At 43.3% G+C, this 16573-nt stretch overlaps 1 protein-coding gene across 8 annotated transcripts in view; it reads right to left on the bottom strand.

The window, feature by feature from the left end:
• PHLDB2 (pleckstrin homology like domain family B member 2) overlaps positions 1-16053 on the bottom strand; it is a 111480-nt gene extending 95427 nt beyond the window's left edge. For 6 of the 8 annotated variants that reach the window (XM_075515118.1, XM_075515174.1, XM_075515192.1 and 3 more), the window contains exons 1-3: positions 15900-16053; positions 13915-14236; positions 11554-11698 (exon numbers count right to left, since the gene is read on the bottom strand). The gene's annotated coding sequence lies outside the window, so the exon portion shown is untranslated. Of the gene's footprint in view, positions 1-11553; positions 11714-13914; positions 14237-15899 lie in introns of those variants that run through there. The other 2 variants (XM_075515169.1, XM_075515126.1) reach the window with 2 other exon arrangements.
• Positions 16054-16573: the final 520 nt, after the last annotated feature.

The raw sequence follows: 16573 nt of genomic DNA, 5'->3' as shown, positions 1-16573 counted from the left end.
GCCTCTCTGTTGCCTCTTCCACTCTTAAAGTCTCCTTTGGTAGTCATTAGATCCGTTACTTGCATGCCAAGAAGGGATGTGCAAGACAGATGTCACTTGTTTCTTAATTTTTTTCAAGGATTCAAGAAAAGCAGAGAGTATTTTGAGCTCTGGCACCAAGAGTGAGAGCTCACAGCTGAGGCTCTAGGCGTAGGTCCATGACATCTCCTCAACTTTCTGCAACTGACCACAGGTGACCAGAACGCGAATGGTCTTAATCAGGGTTTCCCAGACAAGTTGCATGCCAGATATTTCACGTGTTACTGAAACACTGCCCAAACTGACAGCCGTCTCTTTCTGCTCACGCACAAAGCGCAGAGCCCAGAGCTGCTGCCAGCTGCTGCTGTTACCAGTGGCAATACTGGTGTAAACTAACTTTGGGAACCGTGCTTCTAAGTGAAGATCTAGCATCAGCGATGAAAAATTAGGAGATGGTGGAGGGCAGAGGGAGTTCTAGCAGGAAGATAAAGGATTTACGTGGGAAGGTGGTGCTTGCTGATGCTAGGCGTGAGAGCTGCCTGGAGGCACTGGTCAGGAGCTTCCTGTGCTTTGTGCACCAGCCGGTAAGCACGAGGACCGTAAGAGCGACTGCCAATGCCAAAAAATGCATTTCTTGCACTAAGCTGAGTTCGTGTAATAGCAAACAAGAAATGGAATAGAAATTAAAAAACCCCAACACAAACACACAAACTAAAAAAAGAAGCCAGCGAAGCAATTGCGAGCACGGCCTTGCTTATGGCGAGGACCACTACAGCGAAGTGCTGTACAGCAACGCGTAGGAGAGCTCCCTGCCCCATGAACCCAAAGGCTTTTAACTTCCTGTGGTAAATGGTACCCTGCAACAAACACAGACCCCGGTGGCTAGTGGCAATTTCATCAAATACAGTAGCACGGGAGCAGAAAAGAAAGCTAAAAATAAAGCACAACTTTAAAAAAAATTAACCCATAGCTTAGTTTGTGTTCATTTACCAGACCAGAATATTAATTGCTTGCAAATATTTGGAGACTGCCAAGTATTTGTGGCACCTAAAACATTGATCAATATTAACAAGATTATGAAATTTAGAATGCCCAAGTGCATTTCCTTTCCTCCCCTAATGCTCTCTCCAGTGTGTTTCAGTCATATAGGGGAAGAATAGAAATAGCATCGTCAGGATTACTAAACCAAGCCCAGAGTAAGAATAGCAAATAATCCAAAAAATATTAAGCAACCTATAGATAGCACACAAAAATTACTAATGTCACATACATCTGGAGGAAATTAGAGTTAATTCGAAATAATGAACCAGGCAGGGCCAACTTCACAGTCACTATTATTTGTGGTGGCCAGCACTAGCGACAGTCAAAAGATACATCCATATTTGTATGCTCCATTTTTTAGCTGTCACTGCAGCTCTACGTAATTAATTCTATCACATCCCCCATCATCCAGACATATTGCCTAATATGTAAATATAAATTGCTACATTTCTTCTCGTCTCTCTCCTATCCAAACCACAGATATCTCCTGTATGCAGCATATTACTAAAACTTTGACGAAGGCAAAAGTTAATAACTGGTTTCTCCATAGGAAAACATTTTATGCTATGAAGGGATTTATTATCTGAAGTCAGGCAGGCTGCAAAGTTTGCTGATGAGAAACAACCCCTCTGCCGTATTCAACTGTTTTGACAACTGTTAAATACAAGTGATGACACACTTGAAATACCTAGTCTGAAACAAGATAAGATGAATACTTCATATTAGAAGCTTTCTTGTACTAACGCCTGTTTTTGCATGTATTAGCACCAATAGCAGAACAGCACTTGATACAGATGAAAGTAGAATTGGACTTGTAACCTTTAATGTGAGTCAGACATGATTCATAGCTCAAGCTATGTCTTTCCTATCTGCACTTGCTTATTTTATAATAAATAATGGACCTTTTAAATACTGCCTAACTGGCATGGGATCCACAGCCTTGCAGTTACATGCTGGCAGTTCAAGCCTAGGACAGGGCATGAATGAAAAAAGCTGTTGCTGCCAAATAGGGGGCTTGCTAAAGGCACCCCAGAACCCCAGCCGAATCCACAGTGGGCCAAGCACAGGGATCTCTCCACCCCTCCTGGCTTCCAGCATGAAGCCACCCCGTTTCCTCCACTGCCTTTTCTTTTTGAGCAGCAAAGCCACTGAATGGGGTCAGGGAGGCAGGTCAGAGGCTTCGGCTCATGAGCGAGAATCCCTGTGCTCAGCGGTGAGACTCGCCCAGCATGACGACAGCTCTCCAGCATCCCTCCAGAATTTCCTGAAGGACACAGCAGCCTGGGGAACAAAAAGCCCTGAAACATCTCAGTGCACAGACTTATGCTTGAAAAGATATTAATATGTCAATAACATCATGGAAAAGGGCGACATGCAACCAGAATGGAATCTCTTTGTAGGTAGCTTGCCAATAGTCTACACAATAGCTTCTGTGAAGTGAATATTGAAAAAGATAAAAATCAGTTTGCTTTCAAAGGCCTGTGGAAAGTCTCTGAGAAAAAGTAAGAGTAAAGACTATTAATCCTTACTACTCTTATGTATTTGTTGTGTAGCATTTTATAGGCAGGTGGAGAACACCATTCTGTCCTCAGATAGACCAACCACATTATTAGCAGCCCACCAAACTAAAGCTGAGATTTTTTTTGTACTGTGTGGATTTCTAAGTCTAGCTTCCAGGCTTGGCTAGCAAAATGGATTTTTTCCTTTGATACAGACCATCGATATCTCATGAATATTATAACATGTCCAAGCCCAAGCAACTGCAAGCAGAATCAAGTGATTGCAAGCAGTCAATCACAGCAAACAGAGCTATGAATATTGGTATTTATGGGATTTGTCTCACTAAAGGCAATCGCAGGATTCCGGTGCACTGAGATGAAACCACACTGTTAAAATAAAAAATTTCACACAGCTGCTTCCAGAACAGGGCAGCGACTCTTCTGACTCTAGAAAGCTACCATAACTGGGTAGATAACTGTGGAAATTCAGTCTAGAAAAGAAAAGCAAGTGAAGAAGCAACAGGAAATTTCCCTTGGTATTTCAATGACAACCACCACTAGCTTCCAGCTGTTCATTTACACGTTCTAGCCTGACATACACAGTTCAGTGAATACCATGGCTTCTCCTTGAAGCTAACAGCTCAAATGGCAGCACAGACTCAAAAGAAAGGTTATCCAACCCCAAAGTGAATTTCCCAGCCTCGTGGTGTGAAAAGTACCAGTGTTAGATCAACAGCAAAGCGCACCAGGTTTTCTATTAATTATCACTAGAAACCTTTCAGGGCAGGGTAGGGAAAGGGGCTCCAAGTCAGTGCACTGCAAACTGAAGCCTCCTGTCAGTACTATTTTCTGTACTTCTGTAGGCACACCTGTATGTTTCATTTAGACATGGTGTGAAACACTTTTTTGGGCAAAACTGACACCTATTTGTCAGTTCAAAGCAATACCATAAGGCATCCCCAATTCTTTTCTGCAGCAGACAGGAGTGGTAGTCTTTCCACATCACTGCTCCTACTCAAATACAGCAGTGTCACAACTGTGCCAAAGCAGACACAGTATCTTGTCAACTGTTGAAAAATGAAACAAAGGTTCCCGTCAACTTCTCTCCTAATATAACCAGCAGGCCCACTCAAAATGGATGAGGTTACCAGGGGAAAAAAAATAATCTGCAAATGCAGGTTAATTCATAGGCAGCTGCACTCTGACTTTTGTGCCAACTAACAGATGTTCAGGTAAAGCTAAGATAAGACTATGAACATATCTATGACATAAGTGGTTATGATCTGCACAAAGCCTGGCACTACTAAATGTTCATTTCCAAGTGTCTTGTTTTTCCCCAAGAACTGATTTCCAATTTGTGGGGAAACACTAACAGGTCATTCATTTGTCCTCCGTAGCAGCTGTTGTCCATACCGAAGATCCATATTAAACCCCTCCTGAGAGAATTTTAACGCTTCTATTTCATCATACTTAAACCTCAGCAAGTAAATGGAAGAGGACTCTATTTCTGCCCTGCCTCAGCGACATATGCAGAAGCAGCTCTTGGTCTTTGTGCCTGTTTTCCCCTCCCTCACGCAAGCCAGAGCAATGAGCCTTTCCTTACAGCCCCCTAATTCAAACACTGGACAAGGGTAATCACATTTCACACTTCATGGTTTAAACCGATCATCATATGGATTAGGAAAGAAACTGTGTCTCACTGCATATGAAACTATCACACAAGTTCATAGCTCTGTTAGTGGTTTCTTTGCTGTAGTCTCAAGAATTGAGAATTTGCCATGGCTGGAGACATGGATGCTGGACACACACATCATCTTCTTGCTGCTTTATTTCGCTAGCTCTGTATTTTTGAAACTTGTCCAGAGCAGAAATTAGACAACAGTTTCATTGCTCTGAGCTGAGCATACTTTGTAGATATTTAACACGTTGCACTTTCACATACTAATAATGACTTGCTAGGAAATTCCCTTGCTGTGCTAGTTAAAATGCACTGGACAAGTAGCTTTGATCATCTTCAGACCTGTTCTCTTGCATTTAGTGTTTGGGGCAGATTTATCATTTCAGATTAAGACTTAACACAGTCCCCATTAAGACCTTTAGCCGTTTGGGGAGTTTTGGTTGGCTTTTTTTCCCCCCCTCTTTTTTTTGAAGCACAAATTTTGCATTTTAAAACTATCTTTAGAGAAATCCAAAATTTTGTTTTAAGAATTTTTTCATAGTGCCCCCCAGCGTGTCTGCCCAAGTGGCTGTCCTTAACAGGTCCAAGACACCCAACTAGGTAAAACAGCTGGGAACCTTCTCAACAATTCCCACAATTTTGATGGGGAACATATAACCGCGGTTTCCAGGGCCTGAATCCCCATTCAAGAGATGCTGTACCTTCAACTGCTGCCAGGCTGCAGCAGTAACAGCAGCAAAGCTGTCTGAAACAGGGCAGATGGTATGAATAATTATGCCCGGTTTCTCCCCACCAACCAAAAAGAAAGCAGGATTTGGCAGGAACATTCATCAGAGGCACACAGCAGCAGAGCAGCGAAATTGAAGAGGAAAAGAGCTTTTGGCCCGTTTCAAACAGCTGTGTATTCTTCAGTGCTTTGTCTAATCAGCACTCAAGCAACAGAACTGCCGTCCCTTTGGAGAACGTGTCCGAAGGCAGTCACTCTGCTTCATACCCTGCATTTTTGGCCCCTATATCTCCCTCCCTCCCTCCCCAGCAGTTACTGTTCATGTCATCTCACTTCAGAAACTCCAAAGGCTCTCTCTCCAGCTTCATTGCCCCTTCTCCTGACAAACAGGCTCCTTCAGCCCTCTTTCCCATGGCTAGAGTTTGTGCTCCCTTTAAGAAGGCTGCATATACATTTCACACAATAGGCGTCATCTCTGCGACACTGCGTGCTGCCTGCACAAGGGAGAACTGCAAGTTTGCCACATAAATCCTACCATGTAATCAATTTTCACGCCAACATTTCTAGGTCACAGCAAGGACTCATGCTCTGGGGAGCCTTTCATAACCAAATGACTTCAGATTGCTCTGCTCTGAAGAATCTACTCTGACAATGGTTATTGTTTACGCTTGAAGCTCCAGTCAAAACTGGAGTCCCACTGATGCCAGATAAATAGGCAGGTAAACACAGCCCCTGCCTGAAAGGACTTGCTGCATAATTTATGTCAACGAGCAGGCAGACCAAAGAAGAGGAGTCTGAGTTCAGGAATTGGAAGCATAGGGTTGAAGAAAGGCAGAAGAAAGCGCTGGCTAAAATGTTGAATCACCACAAGTTAAGGGTTCCCCCCACCCACCCCCTCATTTCATCGCAGAAGCACAAGACTGCATGTGACCTCATGAGTTCACGCCACATCGCCATGCCCCCGGGCAGGATCAGCTGCACCACGCCGTCCCCGACAGACGTGATCTACATGGTTTGAACAGAGATTCTGCAGGTTGCCTATCCCAACTACTGTTACTCTCAGCAAAATCATCTTAATGCCTGTTCTAGCCACCGTGGACCAGAGAACAGATTATTGCTTTTGTCTTTGCAAACAATTCATTTATTTGAAAACTTTGATTTCTTTCAGCCTTACCTTCCCTAAATTACACAACCCCATGTCTTTCTCTTCATGGTGTAGGGCCCTGGTCTTCTTATTCCTTTCAAGCCCCTCCAGTTGGTCTTGCCAAGGAATTACTACTATTATCTCCATGTGGAGTAGAATCCCTTTGCACGTCCTGTCACCTCTGTCTGTCTAACCTTAGTGAAAAAGTCAGTTATTCCACATAGTATATTGTCTCAGTCACTCTCATTTTTGGATCTTTTTCTGCAGAACTGCAACCTATCCATTTGTTTCCCACTTTGTAACCAACTGACCAATTATTGCTTGTTACAATGCAGAAATTCACATTTGTCTTCCCTACAATCTATTTTCAAATAATTTTTCCAGTTTCTCTCAGTTATTTTGAACCAGAAGCTTGTTGCCTAAAACTTCTGAGCCCCACCCCCTAGCCCGAATTTTCCATTATGAAATATATTTAATCATGAATCACTGTTCCATAACTGACTGACTTCAGGCCTCTCTGGTGCATTCCTTCATTTGGATGATGATCCGCTGACTACTGCTTGAAGAGCACTTTTGTGGTCCACTGTTTTATTATATCGTATTTCCCTAGAGTTACCAAGCAAGACAATACCAAAGTTTACTTAGAAGGTTTGATTAATAAAGGACACATTCATGCTGGCTTTATTGTGTTTTAAAGACTGATGTAAACTACTCTGGTGTTGAAAAGGGACAGTCAAAATTCTTCCCTCAGCAGAGGACTGGCAGAATACAGGCAGATTAAAACATCTTCAGCAAGCACAGATTTACCAAGTGGAAGAGGAAGAGTGACAAGTGTCCCATGTTCCCTCTCTGAAGATGCAGCCACCTTTTGCCCTCTCTTCCAAAAGCTGATCTCCTAATATCTGTCCCTGGGCCCTCTCTGAGGCAAATCAGGTTAGCCATTGCTCAGCTATTTCCACCACCCCTTGAAGAACAGGCCCTAAGATGTTCTTACAGAATCCTAGAATGGTTTGGGTTGGAAGGGTCCTTTGAAGATCATCTAAGTCAACGTCCCTGCCATGGGCAGGGACATCTTTCACTAGATCAGGTTGCTCAAAGCCCCGTCCAACCTGATCTTGAACACTTCCAATGATGAGGCACCCACAACTTCTCTGGGCAACCTGTTCATGTGTCTCACCATCCTCATCGTAATCACCATTCTTCAAGAGGACCAGAGAGGTTTGATTTGCTGCTGCATCAAACAAAAACTCCTTTTTTTTTTCCCCAGTTCAAGGAATTTTGGCTGACAAAGCCCATACTAACTGCAGACCAAGGACATGCCCGCCCACAGTGCTCACGAGGAACAAGCCAGCCTCACAGGCAGCCACCGCTCCTTTGCATGCCAGATCCTGCTCCTCTTCACACACACGTGGCCAGGCTATGTCTGGTGTTTGTGTGGAACAAAACCACATTTTTGCTTGCTGCGCCCTGCAGAAGGCAGAGTGAAAGAAGAATTGCACCCGTAAGTATAAAGGCTTAGGGTCCAACCAGTCTGAACAAAGCCAAGATCCAAAAAGAACAGGAAAGGAACAGTGCCAAAAATACAGTGCAGCTTAATTTGAAAAACATCAGCTAATAGTGTCAATGATCAACACGGTCTGCACATGCTCCCTTTTATTTCCCATTAATTTCCAAGGGAATACAATAGCATGATGAAACCAGAGATCGAAGAGGCCTGGATCTAAAATTATTATTTGACACACACAAAAAAAATTCCGTCACCTGAATCTCAGAGAAACTCAAAATCTGGATTTCCAAAACTACTAAATTAAACCCTTTTACAGCAAAATTCTGTTTTACTGCTCACAGTTGTACTATTCTCTTCTACAGTCAAGCATGGCATTGCAGAAACTATTCCTTGTTGACTCTAATAGCACCATTTCTCATTAACACTGGTCAGCGGATCTTTCACTTTGAAGACCAAAGCAAGCATGGTCATTTGATTTGCATGAAAAACAATTATCTTTGCCTTCAAAAGGCATTTAAAGCTGGAAATCAAGAGAGGCACCTTGTCATAATGAAAACTTTTAGAACAGTACAGTTTCAAAGAGATTTAAAAGCTGCCTACTGCAGTTCCCTGTGATTTTTTCCTTTACTTATAAACTTCAGTGTTTCCTAAATCTTACTATTTTGCTAAAGCCAAAAATTTAACACCATTACATATTACTCCATAAAATAATATGGCTAGCACATCACTTCCACAGTACAGGAAACGAACCATAAAGCAGTAACTTGGTCTTTATGAGAATCTTTTAAGAGAGCACAGCTTTTCCACAGCGAAAACTGTCAGCAGCAGAGCTGCCATTTACACCGTACTGCTGCTTTAGCAGGATTTCCTGCCACAGCAAAATATTCCTATTTTGGCCATCATCAGGAATACGCAAGCTCTGCTTGCTAAAGAACAGGCTTTACGCCATTTCGTAACTCAGCCACCATGGTGTGGGATACTTTAAGTTCACTCTTGTTGAGCATTGTCCCAGCACTCACATCCCAGTCACATCCCACCCTCACACAGGCTACTTTGGAGGACACTTTGGAGCAGGTTTCTTCCCTGTAAGCACAAAGATGAGACTTAGATCAGCCATAAGGAAGACTAAGTACCAGCACACCAGGCTCATCATCCGACACTGAGCCTGCTCCACACAAACCACCACAAGCTTGCAGGAGTTATTTTTCACCCCTCCCAAAGAGTTGCCCTCTCCCACTGAAAATCTGCGGTCACGCATGCCACCTGAAAGCAACCACGGCCAAGCCCCGTGGCAAGAAGAAATGAGTGCTCTGAAACCGAGCACCGCAATGAGACGCTTGAGGGTCAAGTTATGCAGGACCTCTAAATTGCACCTCTCCTTAGCAGGTCCAGTGAACAACTCCACCATCTAGTACTGGGTAAGCAGTACTAGGAAAAGTGTGCAGAAATGCGTTACAGTTTGCGTCTGTGAAATGCAACCTTATAAAGTACACATTCTCTTTCCCTCCCTCCTTTCCATTTTTTACACGTTTAAAGAACTTTAAAGACAGAGGTATTCTTAAATCTATCCTCTTCCCCAGAAGATGGGCCACAGAATTACTATTAATAATATTCATTAACTTAATAACATGTGTCAGTAATTGCAGGCAGCAAGCAGTGGAGAGTCCAGCAGGTTCTCTGCAATTTAATAACTGCTTCATATCCTGATGCAACAATCCCCAGGGCGGGAATTTGCACATCTTGACTTCACATTTGTTGCTAGAGGCACAATTTTTCCCCCCTGCCATGTTGCTGATAGGAGCTCAGACAACGGAGCAATCTTAGCTCTGTGTTCGTAGCAGTTTGGGTATGTATTACCTTAGGGCTTGCATGGAGGGGACAGTGCCCATCACCATTGCCACACTCTACCATCTCCATTCTCCAACAAACAGGGCTCTGCTCAGCACATCATTGTGTGACCATCCCACTACAAATATTTTCCATAAATACGCTAAAAGAGTAGAGCCTACCCCCAGTACAAAGGTGGAAGTTCTCTGTCCCCTGACCAGTGGGGTGACAAAGCGGCGGTGGCAAGTGCGGAGCGACCAGCCACAGACGCACGGGAGGCAGGCAGGGAGAGCGACAGACTCTGACTGCACACATAGCTGCTTGCTTTCTAATTGCTTCTTTTTATTTGCTTTTTATGACTTCTATTTAATTTTTTAAATTGCTTTTTACAAAGCCTGCTGGCATCTCCACATCTCTTCAAACACTGCCTGTGCTCCTCTCTCACTACACAGGGGTCTCTTAGCTATACTAGAAGCCGTTCCCGAGGCAGCGGGGGCTGATGAAGCCTGAGGGGGTGATAGCAACCTCCTGGCTTTCTCTGGAGCGGAGGTGTTCACGAGGGCTCCCCTGGATTCTCTGGTGCCTGTGACAGCTTGCAATCACTTCTAAGCTCTCTCTGGGGAACAGCAATGGCTTTTCTCCACCATTTCATTGGCTTTCATAAACCGTGGCAAAATTTAATTACGTTGAGTACCTTCTTCCTTCTATCACACTTAACCAGAGTTGGACAAGAGGTGCAAAGAGTTTTCAGGCCGAAAAAGACACACAGACACAGTAGCAGGTCTGATGAAACAGCTCTTCATCCTTAGAAGTCGTGTTATATTTTTACTTGTGTTAACTCTCTTTTTGCTGCTAGTTTAGCCTTTTAAATTTCAGTGTTATTTGACTCTTCCATACAGCCTTTCCTATTTCTAGGTACAACGTGAGAATCAGTGCTTGATTCTCATCACTTTGCAATGCCAAAACACGTTTAAAAATAACCATGTACTAAAACATTTCCTTTTACATGAAGGCTTATAAGCCATCCCTCCCATTTTAAAATTAAACCTAAATTTCAGATCTAAGCCATTCTAAGTCACATTTAAAATACGCAACATTGGCTGCAACTGGCTACAGACTGGTGCCAGTTTAGAATATTTATGCAAGACAAGAATAGACAGAGGGAAATAGCTCTCAAACCCCAGCAAAGAACGTGCCCTTTCCCAGGCCCTGTGTTTTGCTTAACGCTCAGTCCATAATCATTTTCCAGCCTGCTGGAGGCCGGTGGCCCTGCTGCCAGGGAGGGGAGCTCCACTGACTCCTTCTAAAGCAAGGTATGCCAGTCAGGGATTTCTCATTTCCACTCCTGCTTTGTCTCTCACTTCATTTCCCCTAAAACATACTTTGAATCTTTTCATCTCATGGTTTTTTCCATCCGACCATGGTATCCTCCTGGGCCACTACAGCTTAAGAGAAGACCAGCTTTCTTGTTATCCTTCCTACGTTTCTGAGGACAACGAGCATATCAAGTAGACAAAGAGGTGTGCGTGAACGTGACAATTTTTAAGTATGTTCCCTTATATTGCAGGAAGCTACTAAGGAGAGTCCTATTCACACTCGTCCCTCTTCCCCAGCAACACCTCTAGCAGATGCTTGCATTGCTCCCCTGAGGTTCAGCTCTGGAAGAGGCTCTGCTCTCCATTAAGGTTGCTGCTCCCTCTGCTTTCAGCAGCAAGATGTGCACAAAGCCCAAAATAACAGTTCCACCCAGCAGGAGCTGCAGCATGAGGTCTGTACGCAGGTGCCCTGCAATAACGATAACATAACTATCAACCTGTTCCAAATGTCATTTTTCACAGAAGAGCAGAGAAGGTAGTCACGGACCTGCAGGGTCTCCCGCAGGTGGTGTTTCAGTGTTTACAGCCGCCACCTTCCCTCTTCCCCTCTTTTGTGCCTACCCTATCAATCAGCCCTAAAAGGCATTGCAGAGCAGGTCGATCTACCGGCTAGCAATGGCAGAGGAGGGGCCCAGGACACCCAAGCATTAGTACAGCCACACTGACAAAAAGCCACCCCCATCTGCCCCTCTGTGATCACTAACACAGACGGGGATTTTGATCCTGCACAGCTTACCAGTGCTGCACCATTTTTTTTTTTCTTCCTGGAAGGCTAAACCAAGTCAAGCTCGGATGTGCTGGGTGACGTTGGGCTGGTTATGTCTCCTCCGCCTGTTCCTTCTTCCCACATCGTACGATACGCTCTTGGCGAAACCCTGTGACTGGAGAGGGGGATGCTGTTTAAAGTTTAGAGGTTAGCAGCCTAAATGAAATAATTAAAAGACTAGTGTCCTGAAGGCTCTTAGTAGTCAGGTAGATATTTGAATTAAATACTTTATTGTAGATAAGCCAGTCAAGAATCAGTTTCTGATGATCATGTTTCTGATGATCATGATGAAACCATCATGATGTTTAAGAATAATTCAGTCTTAACAAGAATGAAAGGCTGAAAAAGTCCCAATTCTAAGTTAAGACCAATAAAAATCTCTTTTAGATGCAAATTTCTGATTTCAGTCAAGGGAAACATTGTCTTGAACATCCTTTCTTCACTTTCAAATGCATCTTAAAATACCAAATACAGTTTGGGTTAAGTTTACTCTCTAACAAACCAAATGAAACATACCACTTTCCCAAAACATGATTGAGTATAGACGTTTCATTTCAAAATGAGATATTCTGATTTTATTCAGCTAAAGTCAAATAGAGGAAACTAATCACTCCAATTTTTGCCAAATAATTTTTTTCAAGATCCACAATTCCATAGGAAGTGTTTTAATTTTGATAAAACTGCATTCTCTATCCTACAGAAAACCTTTTCTTCAAAACTTTCCCAAGCACATTGAGCTGTAATGCTGGAGAAACCTTCTACTTGGGAAGGGCCTCATCCATGGCCATCAGGGATGCCTCCCACAGCAGATACCGCTGTTTGCTGGGAGCGTTGCAATTTCGTCCTTAAGCTGTCTGCATGGTCTTGGCAGACAGCTATTGTGTCTGCATCCATACAGCTGCTATCTGATAATCCAAATCCCGCATTATTGTTTCTAAAGGAAAAGCATGCTTCCCTTCTTTCTTCTCATTTCCTGAAAAAACCTATTCCCCGATTCAAGAATCTACCACTCATTTATCCATGGAGTTGTTTCAAATTAACTATTCTGCTTGGAGTTCATATTCTACTTTACTACAGAATAATTTTTTTTTTTTTTTGGTATGTTGAGCAAGAGCCCATTCTCTCAGTCTCCTCCTCATCCTGCAAGCCTCCCCTTCCACATAAAGGGCTGTTCCTCCCTGTCCTACTCTCAGTTAGGACTATCTGAAGAGCAAGTGTTGGGTCCCACTCAGATATTCCCCTCTCAAGTGTCATGCTTTGGCTGGTGTGGCCAGCCACCATCAGCCACGGCACATTGCCTCCGGTTGCCTCAGGGAGATGGAGCCGTGCCCGTCCTTCCAAGAGGAAGCCAGAAGGGTAGCTGAGGTTATAAACAATGACTACCTTGTAATTAGCAGCAGTGCAATTATACACACAAAATACGCGTTTTGAGGGGGCTACATGGCTGCTTCATAGGAACCCTTATGCCCAATAAGCCCACCTTATGTGCCCAGCTCCAATGCACTGTGCTTATTAAAATTTTAAAACAGACAGTAAAGCAGCCTCAGTGTTATAAAGGAGCACTGATAACACATCATTCAAACAACTTTTGACTTTGCACAGACACTTTAAACCATTCACCCATGAAACATGACGACAAAGACAGCTTCTCAGCACAGGTCAGATGCTGAATGGGAGGCACATTCCACCCCATAAACATTTAAGCCACCAGTAAGTAACTTATCAGAGGCCACGAGGGCCCTTTGGTCTGCCTGTGCCTCCTCCAAACAGACGGGCAGTGGGAGTGGGTTTGTCGGTATGCACCAGGCATTTCAGGCATGAATCCCAGCCTTGTCCCAACGTACCTCGGTACGTGGGCACAGCCAGCCAGCGCGGAGAAAGCCTCGCAAACCATCTCCATGCTCTAAGAACGTGGGTGGTGCTCAGAGTCAAAACAGAGGCAGCATGAACAGCGATAACATTAGTATTACAGAAATCTGATAACCACGTTACTGATACTCACTAAAAAGCCCACAGGGGCTGCAGGAGCAGTTTCATTTCTGTGGCACACTTTGCCCAAGCTAGAGGAATAGATTGGCTCCTACCCAGGCCCTACCCTGTGAAATGCCTCAAGGCTGCTGCATCCCCACCTTTGCACAGATATATAGTTTCTTGACAGTCTGAGTGCATGAGAAGATACAGCCGATCAAAATCCTATAGCTTGTCTTTAGATATAATGCAGAAGAAGAACTAGTCAAAATCACTAGCCTTGGGTACGTGGCCATAGGGAGTGAAACAAACCACCGTTTTAAGAGAACTTTGATTATATTGACCTCTCAGTCCTTCACTCACCCCTTCTCCAGCAACTTCAGGACTTCAGTCTAGAGCAGGCTCCTGAACAGGTCACACATTTCAAAGTTATAACCATCATACAGACAAGTGAAATGAGTCCTCAGCAGTCACCTTCTCCTAATATCAGCTCATCACCATGCAACAGTGTTGGGAAAACATCACCGGCTGTGATGAGAAGTTGCAGCAAAACTTCCAGAAGAAAGTCCCTAATCCTGGTTTAGAGCCTGAGAGGCCTCGAGCATAACTTGAGATAGTCCTGAGCCACCTGCAACTCCAACCAAAGTCATTCACTCCTACAAATATTCAGGTACAAACCTGGGCACTGAAAAAAAAGAAAAGAAAAAATCAGTGGCCAGTAAAGTTATGTTGCCCTTGGACATGAAAATGCATTAGAGTAAGAATGCCAGCACTTGGCTTTTTTGGAGCTCTTTGCTGTCTGGCTTTCAAAACCATTTACAAAAAGACCGAGAATGTCATTCACATCAAAAATAACAGACATTTTGTAACACTTACATGTTCAGAGGATTATTACATAATCCACACGACACTTTGGGAACCAATATTCTCCTCCATCCCACCACAAAGTACAAATATTCACAGGAAGTCCAAAGGCAAGACTCCTTAACTTTAAAATCCATCTCTTCTTTTCACGGAAAATATTTTGAATGGAGAGAGCAAGAAAACCCCAAAGTAATTGTCCAGGACGAGTTTTCCTTTTTCATGTGAAATTTTTATTTTTCAGCAAAATCCTTTTCTGCAAGACTCTTCTCACAAGAAAATTTCAACCAGCTCTACTCAAAACATTTGTACAATCCAGGTGGTAATATATAAACACACGAGGAGACTGTGGCAAGTTTAAAATTACTTTCTCAAGAACAGATATCAAGACGGGGTGGCAGCCATGGTGCAACTGAACCCCATCTGCTTCTGTTCATGATGCAGCTGCACTGACATGCACCATGTCATCGCATGCCTGAAAGCTCTCGTGGCTGTCTTGTTTTCAACATCTCCAAAAAGCATTTTAGAAGATTCACGTTTTCATCACCTGCATAGTAAGCTCATGAAACAACTGAGCTTGAGACATAATGTGTTCCTAATCAAAGTCTCACTGGGACCTACCCTCTCAGCCTTTCCTCTGTGATTCACCTGAAGTCCCACTGAATAGAGAAGTTGAACTTTTGCTGTTTTTTCTAAACTTTTATTTTGTGAGCAGAAAATCATCTGTAAGGATTTTGGCCTGCAATTATTTTTGAGGAGCTAAATCTCTTTAACTAACAGGAGGATCTAGCTTATATTGTCCCATCAGCAGTGCCCAAGCAAGCAGTAGGAGCTGTTTCACTACCTACACCTTTTTCCTTACATCTGTTCTGGGCCTGATGGCTCCCTGACAGCCTCTGGCCATACCCTCCCCTCGCTCCTGCAAGAATTTTCCAACCTTGTTGTTAGATTTTAAGAAGTGGTTATACAGTTAATGCTTTATGAAACACATGCTTTAATACATCTGTGCTTCTCATTGCTGTCCACTTTACGCTCTTCACCTTGGCCCCAGCATCAACAGGTTTCATACCTAACAAAGCACTGAGGGGCAATACTTTAGACAACACTTGTGAACAGGTAAATAAACTGTGCAGCCAGCAGAGGTTTTTTAATCTGATACTGCTCCTTTCCCAAGAGCTACATTTTATAAGGCACACGTCAATTATAGCACTTGACCAACATCAGATCCTAAGTCAATATTTATTCCCTAAAAGTATGCATATTATTTGGCCATCTTACGGTTTGTCTCCTTGTATTTTGCAGATGGAGAATAGTTGTTCACAGGAAAAAGACTACAAAAAAAAGGAAAAATATAGCAAAAAAGAAAAATGACGACATATAGTCTCAGCTCACAAAAAAATACTCAACTCTCATTCTCTGCCCTGCTTGGTTTCATTTTAAATTGTTGTTTTAGACAGCGCTAGCTATCTTGTACCCAGACTACTTACTGAAATGAAAACAAGCTTCGTCACTGTCAACGTTGGCAGATCCCTCCCCTCTCCCCACCTTCCAATATAGTCACTGTCAAAGTCACAAAGTTTGATGCCGAAGGGCTGCTGCGCGCTTGCCTTTTTAACTTGAGGGATGTTGGGAAGCTGTAACTCTGCCAGAAAACACTCATTTGTTATTAACACAGCCCATATTTAGCCATGTGTCTCCAAAGTAAAAAGCACGTACTTTCATCTTAACAAAGCCCCATCTCCTCACAGCCGAGTCCCCAGGGACTGCTGGATCCCATTTTGCATGGCCAAATAAGGTAAAGCAAGAATTTGAAAAATGCAAACCTGGCCTGAAATCGACCGCAGCTTTGAGGAGCTATTTTTGGTTTTGTTAACCTTTTGTTAAACAGAGGATGCTGCAAAGCCTTCTTTTTATTACTTCGCCCTGCATACCTAACTTCCAAAAAGATATTTTAGAACACAAGTGAGCTTTAAGGAGATGAAGCGGTGGGAGACCAGGGCTGAGAGCAGCAATGGAAGCGATACTGAAGAAAAGAATGTTAAAGTTTCACCTGAAATAAAAGTGGTGTGATTAGCCAACAGATACTGAAAGGACATTCTCCAGATTAAAGGCAAGCACTCTTCTGAAATGCACACAAGAGGGAATCCAGTAGGCTATGTAA

Source organism: Mycteria americana, chromosome 1 (genome assembly GCF_035582795.1).
Source record: "Mycteria americana isolate JAX WOST 10 ecotype Jacksonville Zoo and Gardens chromosome 1, USCA_MyAme_1.0, whole genome shotgun sequence".
Taxonomy (NCBI): Eukaryota; Metazoa; Chordata; class Aves; order Ciconiiformes; family Ciconiidae; genus Mycteria; species Mycteria americana.
This window is presented reverse-complemented; position numbering and strand designations above follow the sequence as displayed.